The sequence below is a fragment of the Microcaecilia unicolor genome, chromosome 8 (assembly GCF_901765095.1).
Source record: "Microcaecilia unicolor chromosome 8, aMicUni1.1, whole genome shotgun sequence".
NCBI classification, from domain to species: domain Eukaryota; kingdom Metazoa; phylum Chordata; class Amphibia; order Gymnophiona; family Siphonopidae; genus Microcaecilia; species Microcaecilia unicolor.
The window spans coordinates 23,860,625-23,882,754 of record NC_044038.1 but is presented as its reverse complement, the minus strand read 5'-3'; positions in this window follow the sequence as shown (position 1 = coordinate 23,882,754).

The following is a 22,130-nucleotide window of genomic DNA, read 5'->3' as shown; positions in this document are numbered from 1 at the left end:
TGGTTGTAAGAAAAACAGGACCAGGTAAAGTCGTCTAAGTGCTCGTCAGGGACGCCCTTTTTTTTCCATAATGGGTCGAGGATGTCCACGTGTTAGGCATGCCCAAGTCCCGCCTCCGACACGCTCCCGTGAACTTTGGTCATCCCCACGATGGAAAGCAGTTGAGGACGCCCAAAATCGGCTTTCAATTATGCCGATTTGGGCGACCCTGTGAGAAGGACACCCATCTTCCGATTTGTGTCGAAAGATGGGCATCCTTCTCTTTCGAAAATGAGCCTGCAACTGACTCAAAGGGCAATAAAAGGTGCCTCCCAAGATTTGGTGCCCAGGACAGTCATCTTGCTTGCTTGCTTGTGAGAGTTCTAATGTTCTGCTGGCAGAAAGTACTCATGGACTCTGCAGCTAAGTGGGTAGTTTGAATATTTCCTGCTAAAACATTAAGGAACGGATGTTCTAAGGTGCAATACACTTAGATATTACAATGAGCAAAATTATTCAGGCCTCTATATACAAAACTGTGTTAAGGTTTTACAAGTAAAGCAACATTTAATGCAAGGTAGCTGTAAAACTTCTGTTATAACAGTTGAGAACATTCTTGGCACTGAAGACATGGGCAATGTTCACTACTGCACATTAATAGCATGGTCGTTAACATGGAATGCAGTTATTTACATCACTAGAGGTGTAGTTAACTGTTCCTCATTAACAGCCACATAAGCAGGTAATGTGCATTACCACCATCCATGTTACCTGCACAGTACATTTCCTGCCCATTCCTCTCCTATCCCTTGCCGCGTAACATGAATTTCTACATTAAAAGGGGCCAAATATACCCATAAACAATTAGAATAATGGCATGTATGCACTTAAACGCACATAAATGCCAGGACTCTATCTAAGCGCTAGTCTATATATGCGCGCATGTCTTACATTGTGCATATTTGACAGACACATAGACAGAGTAGGTGCAGGACTTATAGAATATCTAAGATTAATAGAACACCCTTTGCCCTCCCCTCTGGTACTTCCTAGAAGAGGATGATAGATTAGAAATCAGCCTGGAGAGGCTTTTAAGCATGTCACTGTGCTGCCCTGATTCTATCCCATAGCATAGCACATCAGCAAGCTTTACTTACACATCATATCTGGGATCTGATATATATGGAACGATAAGGAAGCTGCACCTTCTCAAATCTAAGAGCTTTCTGGACTCTAGAATCAACCTTCTTGTTAATAGGCACTACAGTGAAGGACGCCTCTCACATTCTCCTTCAGGATTCTGTAAAAAGGCACGGCCTCCTTAAGTGGGCTGAGGAATTGGAGAATGTTCAACTTACTTTCTGTTTTACTGCTATACACCCTACATTATTTCTGGCTTAATTTTCAATTCTGTACAACTAAGAATTTCCTATGCCTATCCCAGTCTTGTTAAAATTCAGTTAGTTTTTTGTCTCCACTGGGAGGTTGTTTCATGCATCCTCGTCCTTTTTGTGAACAAATATTCTTTTATATTAATCACCTTTGAAACTCATATCATGGACTCATGTTCTAACACTTCCTTGCCACTAAATAATGCTTATTTATTTTGTATTATTTATACCATTGAGGTATGTGAATATCTCTATCCTTTCCCCCACCCTTATGATCTAGGATAGACACATTTAGATTTTTCATCATATTTCACCAGGATGTTTAGTACAAACTCTGCATCGCTTTCATAAATCCCTCGGGACCACCTCTGCTCTTTCTATATCCTTTTTTTGAAGTACAGTCTTCAGAACTGGATACAGTTCTCCAGACTGGGCCTCACCCATGATTTGCACAGTCATTATCATCTGATTCAGTCTACTCTATGCATGCTAGCATTCATCTGCCTTGTTGCACAGACTTATTAAAAAGCCACTGTAATCTAGGCTGTTTTGTTACCCACATAACTACTAAGCAGATCGACATACAACTATTGTAAGGATTTAGTTGGGCTGAAATTATCATTTAGTTAACATATATTGCAATTTTTGAAATCTTAGCAGGAGGTTATTACATTAGCCGAATAACAAGGTATTTCAACCTGTCTAACTCAATTGTCACCTAGCTTGAAACCTGGTGAGGTAGAATACTAAATCAGCAAAATACATATTAAAAAAAAAAAGAACAACATAAGATTTATTTTAAAAACTATTTACACAGCATCCTTTGTGATTCAGGGTTTGCCACGTGCCAACACAATAGTTGCTCTCGTGACAGTCGTGCACCCAAAACACATCACCAAAAGTAACTAAAGTTCCAAATCTGAAGAGAAAACAATTTTTCATTTAAAACTTTCAGGTGTTATACTTTAGTACTACACACCTTAGGTAGCTTGTCAACTTAAATTAGGATGCCTCTCTAATAATGGTTATTTTGCTGTTGGTAACTGCAAACTTAACTTCCTTATAGGAACACAGCCATACCCTGTCACAATTCCACTGAGTCATAATGTTTCAGTTAAAATCCAATGAATCACTTCAACAAAGACACGGAGTTAAGAAAAAAGATTCCCTTTTCCGTGCAAGGTCAGTGAGCAGGTCTGTTTGCACTTTAGCTTATGTTATACTTGAAGTAAAGTGACTGTGATGAAGCATGACCCCCCCCCCTCCCCCAATACCTTCTTATGTTCTGTTCAAAGTATTTATTTTTTGTAAGGAAGATCCACTCTGATGAAAGCAAAGTGAGCTGCTAGGGATCACAAGGACAAGTGCTAGGTCTAGTTCTGTTCAATGTCTTTATAAAATTATAATAGAAAAGAGTTACAAAGAAAAGCATTTGAAATTGTACAACAAATTAGACATGCAAATGGCACAGGATTATAACATTTTGTAAAAACAGTCAATGGCGTAGCAAGTATGCTTTAATTTAACCTCCCCCTCCCCCCCCCCCAAAAAAAGGGAAAAATCATATATTTGGAATGCATAAATTTGAAGGCTGAATACCTATTTGAAGGTGAAAAGCTAGAAGTCAAAGTAACAAGTCAGTGTGATCAGTGGCGTTCCTAGGGGGGCTGACACCTGGGGCTGATCGCCGATTCGCCCCGCCCCCCGGGTGCAGCGCCCCACCGGAACAGCGCAATGGCCCCCCCCCCAGCGAAAGAACCCCCGATCCCCCAGTGAAAGAACCCCCCCCCAGGTGCACGCCGCTGGTGGGGGGGTGCCGCGCGCCTGCTGGCTCTTCGTTTTCATGCTCCCTCTGTCCCGGAACAGGAAGTAACCTGTTCTGGGGCAAAGGGAGCATGAAAACGAAGAGCTGACAGGTGCGCGGCACCCCCCCAGTGGCGTGCACCCGGGGCGGACTGCCCCCACCGCCCCCCTTGGTACGCCACTGAGTGTGACAAAGCTGGGAAACCTTAGGTAACTTGGACGAATAAAGAGCTGTATCACTATGGAAAAGTAATATTACCGCACTATGGTGCCCTTTTTCTAAAGGGCTAGTGCGCAACGGGCTTGCCACACACCAATCCAGAACTACTTTCAGGCTACCGCAGGAGCCCGGCGGTAGTTCCTACCCCCAGCGCGCACCATGTCCGGTGCTTGCCCAGTGGTAATTGGACAGCGATAAGTGTTCCCTCCCCCTTCGAAATGGCCGCAGAGCAAGTGATTCACTTATTACGCAGCCATTTCTTTTCCAGCAAAAAAGACTGCTGGGTAAAAGGGGGCCTCAGTGCGCATCGAAAACAAGCGCTGACGCTAGCACAGGCCCCCTTTTACCACAGCTTAGTAAAAGGACCCCTACAAGTCTCTGGTGAGATTGAGCCTTGACTACTATATCCAGTTCTGAAGCCCACACGTACCCCTGAACATTGACAAGGAAGAAGCAATTCAAAGGATGGCCACCAAAATAATGCATGGACAATTATAAGTCATATACAGAAAGACTAAAGGCATCAAGATGTGCTTTATGAAAGAAATAAGGGAAAGAGGAAACATGACAAATGTTCCGATATCTAGCAGGCTTCAATTAAGTGCCAACAAGTAGCCTTTTCCATGGAATGAAAAGCTCAAGGGCAAGGGATCATTGTACGAACCTTAACAGAAGGCTGCCTAAAAGCAAAGAGAACAAACACTTCCACTGAAAGGGTGCCTGAAACCGACTTTAGCAGATGTATAGGAGTCAGAACAGTGGCAGAATTCAAGCATGCAAAACATAGAGATAAATGGACCTTAGTAGCAGAGGGAGGGAGAGGGCAGCACAGTAGGCAGGTGAAAATGAGAAGACTGGATGGACAAAGTCATCCTTACTGTCAACATGTTTTGGGTTTCTATGCACATATCAGCTCAGAAAAAAAGCAAATGCATTCATAATTGTCTGCTGGATTCCATTTGTTGTCTTGCTTTATTTTGGTTAAGAGTCTCCTTTTCTGCCCTCTTCTTTCTTTCCTTTTTTGATTTTGTTCTTATTGCTTATTTTGGTAACCTTCCAAAAGCAGCATAGGCAGTTGTTTTTATTGTTCATACTATTAATACTACTATATGAATTATTTAGAAAAGCCCATATGATTGTGCAATTCCTAAAAAGTCAGTTTCTCTCAGGAAACCATAATTGGAGCATTTCAGGTCATGCCACATCTGCCCCCACTTTACGCACCCTCCTCTCCCTCCCCTCTTACCACTGACAACCTCCAACCAAAACTCCCAGATTCGGCAGATGTCCTTGTACCAAATCCAGAAAGAGCCTAGTCCACTTTCAACCTTTCTTAGACCACAATGACAGATGACAGGAATCAAGTGGCTCAAAAGGAGCTTTCATCAGCTGGGTGAGGACCATGTTGAGTTCCCATGATACTCTTGAAGGTTTGATAGGGGACTTTGACAGAAGCAAACCTTGCATAATACAAACACCTAGATGATGAATAGAGATGGACTTACCTTCTACACAGGAATGGTAAGCGCTAATTGTGCTAAGCTGAACCCTTACAGAGATGGCTTTCAACTCAGACTCAGAGGTGTAGATGGTACTCAAGCAGTTTTTGTGTATGGCAAGTAAAAGGATCTATGGCCTTGCCTTCATAGCAGACAGCAAACCTCCTCCATTTGAAAGTATAACATGTCTTGGTGGAGTGTTTCCTGGAAGCCAGCAGGATTGGAGACACCCTCAAGCAGTTGAAGGGATGCAAATTCTATGCTGTCAAAATACATACCATGAGGGCCAGAGATTAGAAGCTGGGATGCAGGAGAGACCTCTCATTCTGTGTCATGAGGGTCAGAAAACACTCCAGTCTCCAAGGTTCAGAAGAAAAGGTTAGATGCATCTGTGGTCAAAACATTTTGTTGAGGGGGGAATTTGGAATGAAAGTTCCCAAGTCGGTTCAAATTGTCCACCAGAGGAGGGATTGCCTCAGCTCTGGGATGACCAAGATTGCATCCTTTAGGTTCCCCATGGCCTTGACATCACTGGGAAGCCGGAATTCAATGGGTACCTCACAAATAGAGGCATGCCATGGGTGTGACATGCACAGTAGAGGCCATGTGGTCCAATTACATGAACATCTGCCCAGCTGAGACCTGCTGGCTTCTGCGAACCTGATGAGCAATGCAAATGAGTATATCTGCTCTCACTTGAGGAAGGTAGGCTTGAGCTTGAACCATGTCTAGCAGGGCTCTAATGTATTCCAATTGTTATAGTGGAAGTGGGTGGGACTTTGGTTAGTTGAATAATAACCCTAGTAGCTCCAACACCTGAATAGATATCTGCATTGATTCTTGAGCACCTTCCTTTGATGTGCTCTTTACCAGCAAATTGTCTAGATTGGGAGTGCGTGTGTTTTCCCTGTCTGCATAGTGACGATCTGACTACTGCAAAATGCTTTGAAAACACCCTTGAGGCGGATGTAAGGCCAAATGGCAGAACATGACACTACTAGTGGTGTTTTCTACTCAAAACTTGAGATATTTCCTGTGACTGGGATGTATCTGAATGTGGGTGTAAGCATCCTTTAAGTCCAGAGAGCATTGCCAATCATTTTCCTGAATCACAGGAAGAAGGGTGCCCAAGAAAATCATCCTGAGCTTTTCTTTGACCAGATATTTGTTCAAGGCCTTTAGGTCTAGGATAGGATTAAACCCTCCTGCCTTTTTGGACATGAGGAAGTACTTGAAATAGAATAATTTTCCGTCTTCCCCAGGTGGAACGGGTTCAATCGCATGGGCCTTTAAAAGGGAAGAGAGTTCCTCTGTGAGCACTTCCTGGTGCTGAATTTTGAAGCTCTTGGCAGGCAATTTGGAGGTGGTTGATGCCAACTGAGGGTGTAACTCACCTGGACTATTCAAAGTACCTATCAGTCTGAGGTTACAAGGGGCCATCTTTCTTGGAAAAAATTGAGCCTCCCTCTGACCAACATCTCATCTGAGATGGATACTTTATGTTGGCTATGCTCTGCTGAAGCTAGTGAAAAACTTAGGCTGGGGGCTGGCGAGCTGGATGGGGCTTTTGTAAAATGACTCAGAGTTACTCCTTGAGGGCAGGCATCAGTAAAGATAGGGCTGGTGCCAGTGTGGAGACAGCCTGTGAAGATGTAGGAGCCAGATCCTGGCTTTGGCGAGACTGATATATTGGCACAATTTCCACAGAGGAGGAGTGGTCCTCATGGTGCCTACACTTCTTGTGTACTGGCAGTGCTGGTGTCCTGGCGATCCTGGCACTGTGCTTTGAGAAGGAGCAATGCCCATGCTTCTTCACTTTCACTCAATGCAGGATATCAGGATCCTTTATGAGGACGATGCAGAATTTTCACAAGACGTGTCGGATTCGATGCTCATTCCAAATGGGCATTACCGACACCCAATGTCAAGGCAGGTGGAGACCTCCCCAATGTCTGTGCATCTCCACCAGTTGATGTAGCTCCCAGTGCCACTGGGATCAATGCCAATGTCGATCGATCAGACCGCCAAAACAAATCTCTCGCACTGGGCCTTCTCTACTCTTCTGCAAGAAACAAAAATTCAGTGAAAAACTGTGCAATAGAGACAGAAGAACCTATGTCTGAAGATCTTCATGTAGAAAATGAAATGGAGGGTCCCGCATGAGTCAGGCATGCAGGAAGGCAAGCCTGCATGCACTTTCAGGCCTGTCAAAAGCTTCCAGAAACTGAAGTAACGCTGGGCAATATCTGCATCTGGGGTCTGTCGGTGACATTACCCACATTTGAGAACTATAGTCCTGCTTGTTCTTGGAGAAAATACTTTTATATGCTACCAAGACCATATATATATATGTTCTCTATCCCCTATAGTAGTTGCTTGCACTAAAAGAGAAAAAAATCAACGAACAAAAAAAGAGAGTTAAGTACCAATGTAATTGTACAATCCAACCAGCATACTAAGCAACCCTTCCCAAAAGGGTGGAATGTTCATCCTAGACCAAAATAAGTAGCTTCTTCTACTCCACACTTTATCAAGAACAGTGGCAATGCCCTTTTTATCTGTTCTTTTGGGAAGTATTTATGCTCTAAATATAAATTTATGACATTGCACTCAAAGCCCTTCACCGATTATTAATAGCTCCGCCGATGAAAGAAATCTGTATAGCAATTTGGGCATGATTACCACCCCTAAATTCTAGGTCACCCTTACACCTATTTACCCATATCTAAAGGTGGAACATCTGCTATCAAGATCTTATAAAAAGCGAAAGTACTTACTTGTAGCAGGTGTTCTCTGAGGAAAGCAGGTTCTATATTCTCACAAGGGGTGATGCCGACCCATGTTGCCCAGTCCAGAATTTACCAAAGCTAAATGAGAGATTTGTGGCGCATGAGACATGCTCCACCACGCATGCGCGAGTGCCTTCCCACCTGCCGCAAGAACGCAGTCTCCTCAGTTTAATACTATAGCAAAAATAAAGTAAAAATAACAAAGGAGATAACTCAAAGGGAAGGAGGGAGGGATTGTGAGAATATAAAGCTTGCTGTCCTTGGAGAACACCTGCTACAGGTAAGTACCTTCACTTTCTCTGAAGACAAGCAGGCTTATAATTCTGACAAGTGGGGAATCCCTAGTATCCAGGCTCACAAAAACAACAAACATTGGTCAATTGGGCCTTGAAACGGCGAGGACATAATGCAGATTAACCTGAAACTATATACAATCTGAATGAGAGTGCAGCCTGGAACAGAATAAAATGGGCCTAGGAGGGTGGAGTTGGATTCTAGACCCCAAACAGATTCTGCAACACTGTCTGCCCGAACCAATTGTTGCATCGGGTATCCTGCTCAAGGCAGTACTGTGATGTGAATGTGTGGACTGAAGACCACGTCGCAGTCTTGCAAATTTTTTCAATGGAGGCTGACCTCAAATGGGCTACCAACACAGCCATGGTTCTGACATTATAAGCTGTGACATGCCCCTATAGGGCCAGCCCAGCTGGGCATAAGTGCAAGAAATGCAATCTGTTAGCCAATTAGAAATTGTGCGTTTCTCAATGGTGACCCACATCCTTTTGAGATCAAAAGAAACAAAAAGCTTGGCGGACTGTCTGTGGGGCCTTGTCCACTCCATGTAGTAGGCCAATGCTTTCTTGCAATCCAAGGTGTGCAAGCTGGTTTCACCAAGATGGGCATGAGGTCAGGGAAAGAATGTTGGCAAGACAATCAACTGGTTCAGATGGAACTCTGATACCACTTTCAGGAGGAACTTAGGGTGCATACAAAGGACTACTCTGTTGTGATGCATCCACTACTAAGGCCTGAAGCTCAATGACCTTATGAGTTGAAGTAAGAGCCACCAAGAAAATGACCTTCCAGGTCAAGTACTTCAGATGGCAGGATTTCAGTGGCTCAAAAGGAGCTTTCATCAGCTGCTGACGTTGAGATTACATGACACTGCATAGATTTTAGAAATGCCCAAGACCCACCCAATGGCACATGCCAATACTATGGTTGGTGTAACTGTGGGCATGTAGAGGTTAGCTACACCAATACCAGATTACACTAATATTCTATAAAGAGCAGCCAGACATAGAAATATGATGCCAGATAAAGGCCAAATGGCCCATCCAGTCTGCCCATCCTCTGTAACCCTTAACTCCTCCTTTTCCTAAGGGATCCCTCATGGTTGTCCCATGCTTTCTTAAACTCTGACTCAGTCCTCATCTCCACAACCTCCACCGGGAGGCCATTCCATGCTTCCACCACCCTTTCTGTAAATGAATGCTGGTTTATAGTTGCATAACTTATTTTTGCATTGGCTTGACCTTAAACTGCCTATATACACATACTGGCATGTTGAATATTTCTTAAACAGCAATCACATTCTTATCCTCACTGAGCCAGCCATTGCTCAGATATAGATAGGGTATGTACCACTGGACTGTTCACTAGTTAAACATATTTAGCCATCTTATCTGTAACTTGAGACAGCTGCTATGAAGAGGAATTTGTGTTTGTTACATCCATTGCAAAAATACAGTGCATTCTATTTGTACCAGTAGAGCTAGTCTGTTTGGAAGTGGAAAAAAGAAATCAGAGCTGGTGATCTTTATTTGCTGCTGTGCTAGCCTTGTGTTGTGCTGTGATATTGAGATAGGGCAGCCTGCCCTCAGAGCTCTGCTTATAAGAATGAGTGCCTATTACATGTTGCTGGTCTCATTATTATTCAGCTCTGGTTGCATGCTCATTGCACCTCCAATCAACCTTAGCAAAGCCATTAGGGGAAGGAGATGACTACCAGGCAGGGTGTCTTCTTTTAGTGATTTGGACAGCAGAGGAAATATATTTTTATATGAACATAACTATCAGATAGTCCTGAGCACAGAAAATGCTACTGTGGATAAGTTTCTTTTACTATAAGTTGACAAGTAATTGCCACACTTGATCTCAACGAACAAGCTAGCAAAAAGGATTATGAAAAGGAGAAATGGGAGTGAATTTGTTTATTAAACTCACAGAGCTGCTTGTTCAGCTGCTGTATCAAAATGTACCTTGTAATTAAATTTTTCTTGTGTAAGTGTGGTTGTGGGAAAGGAAGCTGTCCAGACTGTTTTTATAACCTCTACCTCACCACATAACTACAGGTATAAGCTAAACGCCAACAACACCTATCAGTGGCAATTTGGAATAGCTTGCATTGTTGCAACATTACACACACACACACACTTTAATGCCCAGATAGTTTGTCTTTGAAAAAGTTTCAGGTAAATTCCAAAGTGAAAAATTTGAAAACTAGAGCAAACACCACAAGCAAAAATACTTGTGCACTTTGCACCAATGTGGGCAGTTAGAAATGACCCCATAAGAAAGCCATCATAATTTCCTCTCTCTAAATATATTTCCATTATTTGACCAATTAGTTGCAAGTATGTGAAACAATATAGAAAAACAAGTTACTGCTACAAATGTATCATTTTTGTAGAACTACTAGATATATTTAGCACTTTATACATCTATTGAAGACAAACCAAGAGTCCATCTAGCTCAGTATCCTGTTTCTAACAGGAGACAGTGCAGGTCACAAGTACCTAACAGTGTCCCAAAAAGTAGAAAGATTCTGTGTTGCTTAATCCCATGAATAATACAAAGCAAGAAAATCCCACAGAGTTCCTCAACAATTATAACCCCTATTATAAAGTGGGTGGCAATAGAAGTGGATTTAGGGCGGGGGTGGGGGGTGGGGAGGACGATACTTACAAGCTCAGCACTGACTTTCAGCAATAAAATAGCAATTCTATAACTGAGCACCTAATGTGAAGTCTATATATGATCTAATAATCAGCACCAAAAAAGCGCTATTCTATAAATCCACCTCTGTTGCCATCCTGCTGGTCACACTTTAGACCTGGTGTTATTTAAGGTTAATTCTTCTGTATCTTGTAATAATTATCACATGTTTCTGTTCTGATAGACTGATTACTCTTTGGTTTTATTCTAATTCTTTCACTGGTTCCACCTTCTTCTTCACTTAGGGGCCCCTTTTACTAAGCTGCGTAAGCGTCTACACACGTCCAATGAATGTGAAAATGGAGTTACCGCCTGACTACCGTGTGGCTCTTGCGGTAATTTCATTTTTAGCGCGTGTCCGCTACACGCATCTGAAAAAATATTTTTTATTTTCTGGCGCGCGTAATGGACGTGCGCCAAGTGGCATTTGGCGCACGTAGGTCATTACCGCTCGGTTACTGCATGAGTCTTTACCACTAGGTCAATGGCTGGTGGTAAGGTTTCAGACCCAAAATGGACATGCGGCAATTTTCATTTTGCCACACATCCATTTTCGGCAAAAAAAGAGGCCTTTTTTACATGCGCGCTAAAAAATGGATCAGTGCGCACCCAAAACCTATGTCTACACTACCGCAAGCTATTTTTCAGCGCACCTTAGTAAAAGCACCCCTTTGTATCCAACCATTTAGAAACTTTAAGTCCACTGACACTAGCTCCCTAGTGAGTTTTTGTGATATTTCCTGGTAATTTCTCTGAGCTCTCTCTTGACAATCAGATTGACTGATGGAACACAGCCCTCCATAATAAGCTGGATGAGCTAGCATCTTTAAAGCTTCCTAAGCCGTCGTATCCTAGATAAGCCTTGATATTACCCAGGCCTAAATCTAGCAAAGTGCCAGGTACGACGGGCTGAACGAACCTGGCAGAAATATAAATCTCTTGAAAATCAAATTGTAGAAAAATACGTTATTATACTTTTCAAATTCAATTGGCAAAGAAAACCTATTACTCCAAGCAGATAATAGAAGCGAGTAATACTGAGTAAAGCTGATCTCCATTTTCTTTTCATTGACTCACCCGGTATCAACTGCCGAGGCCCAGTTCAACCCTCTGGCAAATACCTTAGCTACATATTTTGTGGACAAAGTCATGGCTCTTTGTTCTTCTATTCCAGCCCCTTCACCTACTCAGGCTCCGGTTTTACCATTTCAAATTCCATCACCTAACCAGGAGGCCCCTGAAGATTACACCTTAACTAACTTTAGCTCTCAATGGACCTCTTTTAATCTTCCTACCTGTGACTTACTTAAGAAAAAACTTTGATGGGGATGAATGTTACTACATATTCATTGGATCTTATACCGTCATCTTGGCTAAAAATAACCTCTCTAGGTCTTCTTCCAATTGTTCAGCAGTGTGTCTCCAAGTCAATATCTGATGGTTATTTGGCTGCTTCTCTTAAGCAAGCATTAGTCTGCCCAATATTGAAAAATTCATCTTTGGACCCACCATCTTCTGCAAGCTACAGTGAAATCTCAAATTTACCAGTTCTATCAAAAATTATAGAAAGCTTGGTTTTTCTTCAGCTCCAGTCTCATCTTAAATCATCTCTTGTCCTTCACCCCCACCAGTCAGGCTTCCAGATAGTATATAGCACAGAAACTGTTCCGACTTCTTTGTTAAGTGAGGTATATCAAAACCTGGATGAAGGTTTTATTGCCCCAGCCATTTCTCTGGACTTGTCCGGCGGCATTTAGTGTCACTGATCACTCCTTAATTCTGCAGCATCTTTCTTCAATAGGGCTTTCTGGTAAAGTGTTAGACTGGTTTACATCTTTTCTGTAGGATCGTACATTTCAGGTCTTCATATCACACAGAGGGGCATAATTGAACGAAAACGCCTATCTCCATGGGCGTTTATCTCCAAGAACGGGTCCGTGAAGGGGCGGACCGAACCATATTTTGGGAAAAAATAGACGCCCATGTTTTATTCAACAATGTGTGAGCTGGGCGTTTTTGTTTTTCAGCGATAATGGAAAATGAAAGCGCCCAGCTCAAAAACGAATAAATCCAAGGCATTTGTTCGTGGGAGGGGCCAGGATTCGTAGTGCACTGGTCCCCCTCACATGCCAGGACACCAACCGGGCACCCTAGGGGGCACTTTTACAAAAACAAAAAAACAGGTAAAAGAGCTCCCAGGTGCATAGCACCCTTCCCTTGTGTGTTGAGCCCCCCAAATCCCCCTCAAAACCCACTGCCCACAAGTCTACACCATTACTATAGCCCTAAGGGGTGAAGGGGGGCACCTACATGTGGGTACAGTGGGTTTGGGGGGGTTGGACGACTAATAAGCATTAAGCAGCACAATTGTAACAGGTAGGGGGGATGGGCCTGGGTCCACCTGCCTGAAGTCCACTGCACCCCCTAACAACTCCTCCAGTGACCTGCATACTGCTGCCAGGGAGCTGGGTATGACATTTGAGGGTGAAAATAAAAAGTTGAGAAACTTCATTTTTTGTGCTGGGAGGGGGTTAGTGACCACTGGGGGAGTCAGGGGAGGTCATCCCCGATTCCCTCCAGTGGTCATCTGGTCATTTAGGGCACTTTTTGGGGCCTTATTCGTGAAAAAACAGGGTCCAGGAAAAGTGTCCTAAATTCTAGCTAAAAACGCATACTTTTTTCCCATTATCGGTGAAATGCGCCCATCTCTGTTCGGCAGATAACCACGCCCCAGTTCCGCCTTCGCCACACCTCTGACACGCCCCCATCAACTTTGTCCGCATCCGCGACGGATTGCAGTTGAAAACGTCCAAAAATCGGCTTTCGATTATACCGCTTTATTCGTTTTTGTGAGATAAACGTCCATCTCCCGATTTAGGTCGGAACTTGGGCGTTTTTCTCATTCGATTATAAGCAGGACAGTCAATCAAATTTTTGCACAGTCTTTTGGGGTGCCCCACAGGTCAATTCTTTTACCTATTCTCTTTAATATCTATCTTAGGGCACTGTTTACTAAGGTGCATTAACGTTTTTAACATACCTACAATTATCGCACGTGCTAACCATGTAAGCATCTATAGGGATGTTGTAGGCACATACATGGTTAACATACGTACATGGTTAACGTGTGTTAAAGACATTAACACACCTATAACACGGCTTAGTAAACAGGGCCCCTTAGTTCTTTAGCCGCACTCATTCGGGTACTTATTTTTACGCCAACAACATTTTGATTGTTCATTACACTACAAGCCCTTAACACCCTATTTATGCCACATTAATTGCTAGCACAGAACTGCCTTAACAGGTTTTGTGGTGTTTTTACAGTTAGCATACGGTAAACCATGCAGTAAGTGGTTTTTGTGCTAGAAGCATGGCATGGGTGGGAAGTGGGCATGGAAGGTGTTTGCCAAAAAATATGCTACATTTACTGCATGCTCACTGTCCAATGCAGAGTTAACTTGGGACCACTTACCACCTCCTAAATAGGAGGCACTATGTGCTTCCATGTTAACTGGGAGCATGTACCATGCATTAATCTGAATGTTAACACATGACGTACAGTACAAAATAGTGAGAATGCTCCAAATGGTTGCATTAAAATCTGCAGCTAGTGTGGGCTAAATTCCTGCATTAAGCCATGGAAACTATATATTTTATCATGGTTCAGTAAAAGGGCCCCATAGTTTTTGGAAATAAAAATTGATTAACACCCTAGCAATTCTGACCTTGTAGCATCAACATGAATATTATTGATACATTTGTGGGTCTGAAGCATAAAGCTGAAGGTTGCAATAACAGAAAATTTGGAGATAGGCAGAATTATTTTGTATAGCATGGCGATGGTGATCAGCCTTGCACTGCATGGTTTTGGTGTAAGTAGCTCCTTTGATAATGGAAACTAAGTGGTTCTGTGGCATTTACTCAAAATGCATTAGGAAAGAAAAGAAGCTACTGTACTGCTGAAACACTGCCCTTACATCTTTTTTTTTTTTATTCTTTCTATCTTTGACAGTACTGTTTTATTGTTAACTTACACAGGAATTCAGTCCCACTGGGACTCTTAGGCAGATTTCACTGGGTTCTTCATCTGAAAGCCTCTCAAAGGAATAACCAGGCAGTATGAAGAGCTACTAAAGAGGTCCAACTTACTCAGCTCCTTATTCTTTGATGTACAAAGTACATGTTGACTGCTGTAAGCATGCATGAATACTGACGTTTTCCAGTATCCCTCAAAATAAATACTGTGGGGTAAATATTCACCCAGCAGTGGTCAGAGTTTTTTTGGCCACCCCCAGTGTTATCCCCAGATATTCAATGCTGGGCCATGTCCAGGTACTGACACTGAATATCTGGGTTTCTGTGGCCAGCTATCCTTCATCTAATTAAGTGCAATACTCAACACTTAACTGCTATAAGTGAAACCAGACAGAGATAGGACTACGTTTTATGCGCCCCAACTTGTCTGGTTAACCTAGGCAGTTAAGTGCTGAATCTGCCCCTGGACCGGGACCACAAAATCACTGGCTATGGCTTTAGCGGTTAATGCTGATATTCAAAGTATACCTATTGCGATCTTTAAATCTGTCTCCATACGCTTTATGACAAAGACCACTGACCATTTTAGTAGTCAACCTCTGGAATAATACCATCCTGTTTATAACTTTTTGAAGGTACGATTTCCAGAAGTATACAAAGTACTCTAAATAAGGTCTCACTAGAGACTTCAGATGCACTATCCCACCACTGCTACATGGGGAACACTGGCTCTCCGTAGCCTACAGAATCTCCTACAAGATCTTTCTAATAACCTGTAAGGTTTATCATTCGGGACACCCCTTATACTTGTCCAGACTCCTGATATAATACTCCCCCACCAGGATTCTCTGCTCAAACAGAATCACCTCATTATCTCATCATTTTGACAGGTCTGTTTTGATACTATTCATTCTAGACTCTCTAGCATTATAGTTCCATCACAATGGAATGCCATTCCCTTACACTTTCACCTTGAAAAATCTCTGGACAAATTCAAGACTGGACTAAAAACCTTCCTATTCCTTGATGCCTTCGAGTAATTATACTGCAGTATCCCTCAGTGATCACTGGACCTGGGCACTGCTGCACGGGAATAGCAACACTGTCTTCCCCTTCTATTTCCTCTCTTTATCCCCCTCCCCTCCACCCCACTTGTCTTTCCTCTGTCCTATCTGAATTGTAGTTCCTTTCCCCACTTCTTATAATATTTTGTACAACCAGTAAAACCTCATAGATAGTATTTGATATACTGCATATAAGGATCCTAATAAATTTGAAACATTTTCCTTCTGGCCATTCCTCTCCTTTATACACCCAAGCATCCTTCTGGTATTTCTCCATCACCTTTTCTACTACTACTACTACTACTACTACTATTTAGCATTTCTATAGCGCTACAAGGCATACGCAGCGCTGTACAAACATAGAAGAAAGACAGTCCCTGCTCAAAGAGCTTACAATCTAATAGACAAAAAATAAATAAAGTAAGCAAATCAAATCAATTAATGTGAACGGGAAGGAAGAGAGGAGGGTAGGTGGAGGCGAGTGGTTACAAGTGGTTACGAGTCAAAAGCAATGTTAAAGAGGTGGGTTTTCAGTCTAGATTTAAAGGTGGCCAAGGATGGGGCAAGACGTAGGGGCTCAGGAAGTTTATTCCAGGCGTAGGGTGCAGCGAGATAGAAGGCGCGAAGTCTGGAGTTGGCAGTAGTGGAGAAGGGAACAGATAAGAAGGATTTATCCATGGAGCGGAGTGCACGGGAAGGGGTGTAGGGAAGGACGAGTGTGGAGAGATACTGGGGAGCAGCAGAGGTGAATACATTTATAGGTTAGTAGAAGAAGTTTGAACAGGATGCGAAAACGGATAGGGAGCCAGTGAAGGGTCTTGAGGAGAGGGGTAGTATGAGTAAAGCGACCCTGGCGGAAGATGAGACGGGCAGCAGAGTTTTGAACCGACTGGAGAGGGGAGAGGTGACTAAGTGGGAGGCCAGCAAGAAGCAGATTGCAGTAGTCTAAACGAGAGGTGACAAGGGTGTGGATGAGGGTTTTGGTAGAGTGCTCGGAAAGAAAGGGGCGGATTTTACGGATGTTGTAAAGAAAGAAACGACAGGTCTTGGCGGTCTGCTGGATATGAGCAGAGAAGGAGAGAGAAGAGTCAAAGATGACCCCAAGGTTTCGAGCTGAGGAGACAGGGAGAATGAGAGAGCCATCAACAGAAATAGAAAACGGGGGGAGCGGGGAGGTGGGTTTGGGGGGGAAAATGAGAAGCTCGGTTTTGGTCATATTTAATTTCAGGTGGCGTTGAGACATCCAGGCAGCAATGTCAGACAAGCACGCTGAAACTTTGGTTTGGATGCAAGGTGAGATATCAGGGGTAGAAAGGTAGATTTGGGAGTCATCAGCATAGAGGTGGTAGGAAAAGCCATGGGATGAGATTAATGAACCAAGGGAAGAAGTGTAGATAGAAAAGAGGAGGGGACCGAGAACAGAACCCTGAGGTACACCGACAGGCAGAGGGATAGAAGTAGAAGAGGATCCACCAGAGTGAACACTAAAGGTGCGGAGGGAGAGGTAGGAAGAGAACCAGGAAAGGACAGAGCCCTGGAATCCAAGTGAGGACAGGGTATCGAGAAGTATGCTGTGATCGACAGTGTCAAAAGCAGCGGAAAGATCAAGAAGAATGAGGATGGAATATTGACCTCTGGATTTAGCCAGTAATAGGTCATTGGAGACTTTAGTAAGCGCAGTTTCAGTTGAGTGGAGAGGGCGAAAACCAGATTGTAATGGGTCAAGAATAGCATGTGAGGAGAGAAAATCAAGGCAGCGGCGGTGAACAGCACGCTCAAGTAATTTGGAGAGAAAAGGAAGGAGGGAGATGGGTCGGTAATTAGAGGGACAAGTAGGGTCAAGTGAAGGCTTCTTAAGGAGAGGTGTGACCACAGCATGTTTAAAGGAAGCAGGGACAGTCGCAGTGGAAAGTGAGAGGTTGAGAATGTGACAGATAAAAGGAATAAGAGTAGGAGAGATGGCATTAAGAAGGTGGGTGGGAATGGGATCAGAGGAACAGGTGGTACATTTTGAGGAAGAAAGGAGAAGTGTAGTTTCCTCAATAGTAACTTCAGGAAAGGAGGAAAGGGAATGAGGGGAAGGAGAGAGAGGGGAACGGACTAGTGGAGGGAGAGCTGGTGAGGTAGAGAAAGCAAGGTTTATCTTTTGAACCTTGTTGTGAAAGAATTCAGCAAGGGTCTGAGGAGATAATGAAGGGGGAGTTGGGGGAGGGGGCACCTTGAGGAGAGAGTTCAATGTGGTGAAGAGAAGTCGAGGATTAGAGCCAAGAGAGTTGGTCAGTTGGATATAATAATCCTGTTTGGCACGTAAAAGAGCAGATTGGAAGGAGGTCAGCATGAACCTATTTGACCACCTTAAGGTCATCAGATACCATCACACCCTCCTCTTTTGTGCACAGTTTATAGTTTATTAAAAACTACTACTAAAACAACAGAGTTGGCCAAAGCAGTTTACAAATTAAAATTATTAAAAGGAATTAAAAATATAAGGGATGCAAATGTATATAGGACAGGAAGCAGTCACTCCAAAAGAAAAAGAAGGATAGATAGACTCAGCGAGGACAAGGCCATAGCAGAGAGACTGAATGAACTCTTTGCTTGGGTCTTTATGGAAGAAGATGTAAGAGATCTACCTGTGCCGGAAATGGTTTTCAAGGGTGATGATGGAGAGGAAATTTAAGAAATATCAGTGAACCTGGAAGACGTGGAGGGGCATAATCGAAAGCAAACGCCCATGTGTAAGAACGTTCATCTCCGAGAACGGGTCCGTGAAGGGGTGGGCTAAATTGTATTTTCGAAAAAGATGGACGTTTATCTTTAGTTTCGCAAATACGGTTTGTGCCAGGCAAATGCATTGGATGTGGGTATTTTTGAGATGTGGGCTTTGTTTGAGCTGGGCGTTTTCGTTTTTCAGCGATAATCGAAACCGAAGCGTCCCAGCTCAAAAACGACCAAATCCAAGGTTTTGGGTCGTGGGAGGGGCCAGGTTTCATAGTGCACTGGTCCCCCTCACATGCCAGGACACCAACCGGGCACCCTAGGGGGCACTTTTAAAAAATAGGAAAAAACATTAAATTACCTCCCAGGTGCATAGCTCCTTTACCTTGGGTGCTGAGGCCCCCAAATCCCCCCCAAAACCCACTCCCCACAACTCTACACCATTACCGTAGCACTTAATGGTGAAGGGGGGCACCTACATGTGGGTACAGTGGGTTTTGGGGGGGGGGGGGTTAGAGAGCTCCCATTTACCACCACAAGTGGTACAGGTAGGGGGGGGGATGGGCCTGGGTCCACCTGCCTGAAGTGCACTGCATTACCCACTACAAGTGCTCCAGGGACAGGACTTGTTGCTCCTGTATAACTTTGGCACAGCAGTTCACACCGTAAAACTAATCTCGCTGAAAACGTCCTTTATTTCAATAACCGTGTTTACTCACAGTTAACTGCAGATCAGAGGTTGTGCCCCACTGGCAACGAGTCTCCCTGGTACTAAGATCAGCAGTAGCTCAGAGCTGGCAGAATGGTGTACAATGCCCTCTTTCAGCAACATTCAAGGTAAGAACTAAGTTCTGTAATGTGGCTAAAACACGAAAGGGATCTAAAGCAGACTTACAAAAATGGCCACTACCTTGTGGACTACCGGAAACAAAACAGGGCACACTCTGACCCAGTAAGCAGAGGGAAAAGCACCATGGGAGAAGAGCCTACCAACTACCAACACAAGCTAGTGAAATCACGGAGCCCAATACCCTACACCCACCACAATGCAATGCTGATGTGACCCTGCAGTGCACCCGAGAGCCGCATCTGACCCAGGGAAAGGCTGTGAGAGGATCGAACACATTCTGCTGTCATGGAAGTGGGTACGGAATTTGAGGGTGGCATAGAGGCTGGTAAATAAGGTTTTTGCAAGTGTTTTTTTTTTGGTGGGAGGGGGTTAGTGACCACTAGGGGAGTCAGGGGAGGTGATTCCCGATTCCCTCCGGTGGTCATCTGGTTATTTAGGGCACTTTTTTGGGACCTGTTCGTGAGAAAAAAAGGGTCCAAAAAAAGTGTCCTAAATTCTTGCTAACAACACCTTTTTTTTCCCATTATCGGCCGAGCGCGCCCATCTCTGCTTGGCCGATAACCACGCCCCAGTCCCGCCTTCACCACGCCTCTGACATGCCCCCATCAACTTTATTCGTTCCCGCGACGGAGTGCAGTTGAAGACGACCAAAATCGGCTTTCGATTATACCGATTTGGCCGCCCACGGGACACGGACGCCCATCTCCCGAACATGGGCGTTTTTCTCCTTTCGAAAATAAGCAGGATAATGAGCCAAATTGACAAGTTAAAGAGTGATAAATCACTTGAACCGGATGGCATACACCCTAGGGTAATGAAAGAACTCACACATGAAATGCTGATCTGTTGTTAGTGATTTGTTACCTGTCATTAATATCATCCATAGTACCTGAAGACTGGAGGGTGGCCAATGTAATGCCAATTTTTAAAAAGGGTTCCAGGTGGACTGTTTTGGGCCCAGGTACTTGGTGAGATACAGCGGTACTGGGGCCGCACAATTAAGAGACAGCCACTGATGTTATTTGGGGAGTACAAATATGCGCGGCCAGTCCCTCCAGGCTTTTGCGCATTCCTGCAGAGAACCATGCTGATGGGACAGAGAACCATACTGTTGCATTGGCGAGAAAATAAAGGTCCATCTGTGGGAGCATGGAGAACTCAAATGATAGAATTTTTGAATCTGGAAAGACGTGGAATTTCAGACATGTCCTCTACGGAAGGGGAACATCTTCAGAAGACATGGGCGAACTTTTGGGACACTCTGCAACCCACAGCTAGGAGTAGAATCTTAAACTAGGGGATTATTGGTCTCTGTCATTGATTGCGCCTGCAGATTACAACTCCTGTGCGGGGCCGGGGGGGGGGAGGGGTTGGTAGAGGGAGGGGGAGAGGTGGGAAGGTAGGGGAGGGCAAAAGAAAGTAGGGGAGGGGAGGGGGGTTGATAAAGTGAGTTGTACATGTTAGAAAATACCACTGCTGTATTGTATTTTGCTGGTTGGTTTCTTTTTGAATAAAAAGGATTTAAACAAAAAAGGGTTCCAGGGGTGATCCAGGAAATTATAGACTGGTAAGCTTGACCAGTGCTGGGGAAAAAAAGTGGAAACAATTATAATGAATAAAATTATGGAACATATAGACAAACATGGTTTAGTGGGACAGAGTCAGCTTGTGCTCAGTCAAGGGAAGTCTCACCTCACCAATTTGCTTCATTTCTTTGAAGGCATAAATAAACATGTTGATAAAGGTAAGCTGGTTAATGTAGTATATCTGGATTTTCAGAAAGCTTTTGACAAAGTTCCTCATGATAAACTCCTGAGAAAATTAAAGAGTCATGGGATAATAGGCCATGTTGTTCTGTGGATAAGGAATTGGTTAGTGGACAAAAAACAGAGTGTAGGGTTAAATGGCCATTTTTCTCAATGGAGGAGGATGAATACTAGAGTGTCACAGGGATCTATTCTGTACTGGGACTCATGCTATTTAACATGTCTATAAATGATCTGGAAAACTTAAGGATGAGTGAGGTGATTAAATTTGCAGACGACACAAAACTATTCAAAGTCGTCAAAACACAAGTGGATTATGAAAAATTGCAGGAAGACCTTAGCAAACTAGAAGACTGGGCATCTAAATAGCAGATGAAATTTAATATGGACAAATGGAAAGTGATGCACATTGGGAAGAATAATCCAAATCATAGTTACCTGATGCTAGGGTCCACCTTAGGAGTCAGCATTCATGAAAAATATCTAGGTGTCAATGTAGGCAATACAATGCAATCTTCTGCCCAGTGTGCGGTGGTGGCCAAAAAGCAAACAGGATACTAGTAATTATTAGGAAAGGGTTGCAAAATAAGACCAAGAATATTATATGCTTCTGTATCGCTCTATGGTGCAACTTCACCTTGAATATTGCATTCAATTATGGTCGCCATATCTCAAAAAAAAATATAGCAGAATTAGAAAAGGTTCAAAGAAGAGTAACCAAAATGATAAAGGGGATGGAACTCCTCCCATATGAGGAAAGGCTAAAGAGGTTAGGGCTCTTCAGCTTGGAAAAGGGATGGTTGAGGGGGAATATGATTGAGGTCTACAAAATCCTGAGTGTGTAGAATGGGTAGAAGTGAATTGATCTTTCACTCTTTCAAAACGTACAAAGACCAGGGGACATTCAATGAAATTACATGGAAATATTTTTAAAGTAAATAGGAGAAAATATTTTTTCACTGAAAGAATAGCTAAGCTCTGGAACTCGCTGCTGGAGGATGTGGTAACAGCGA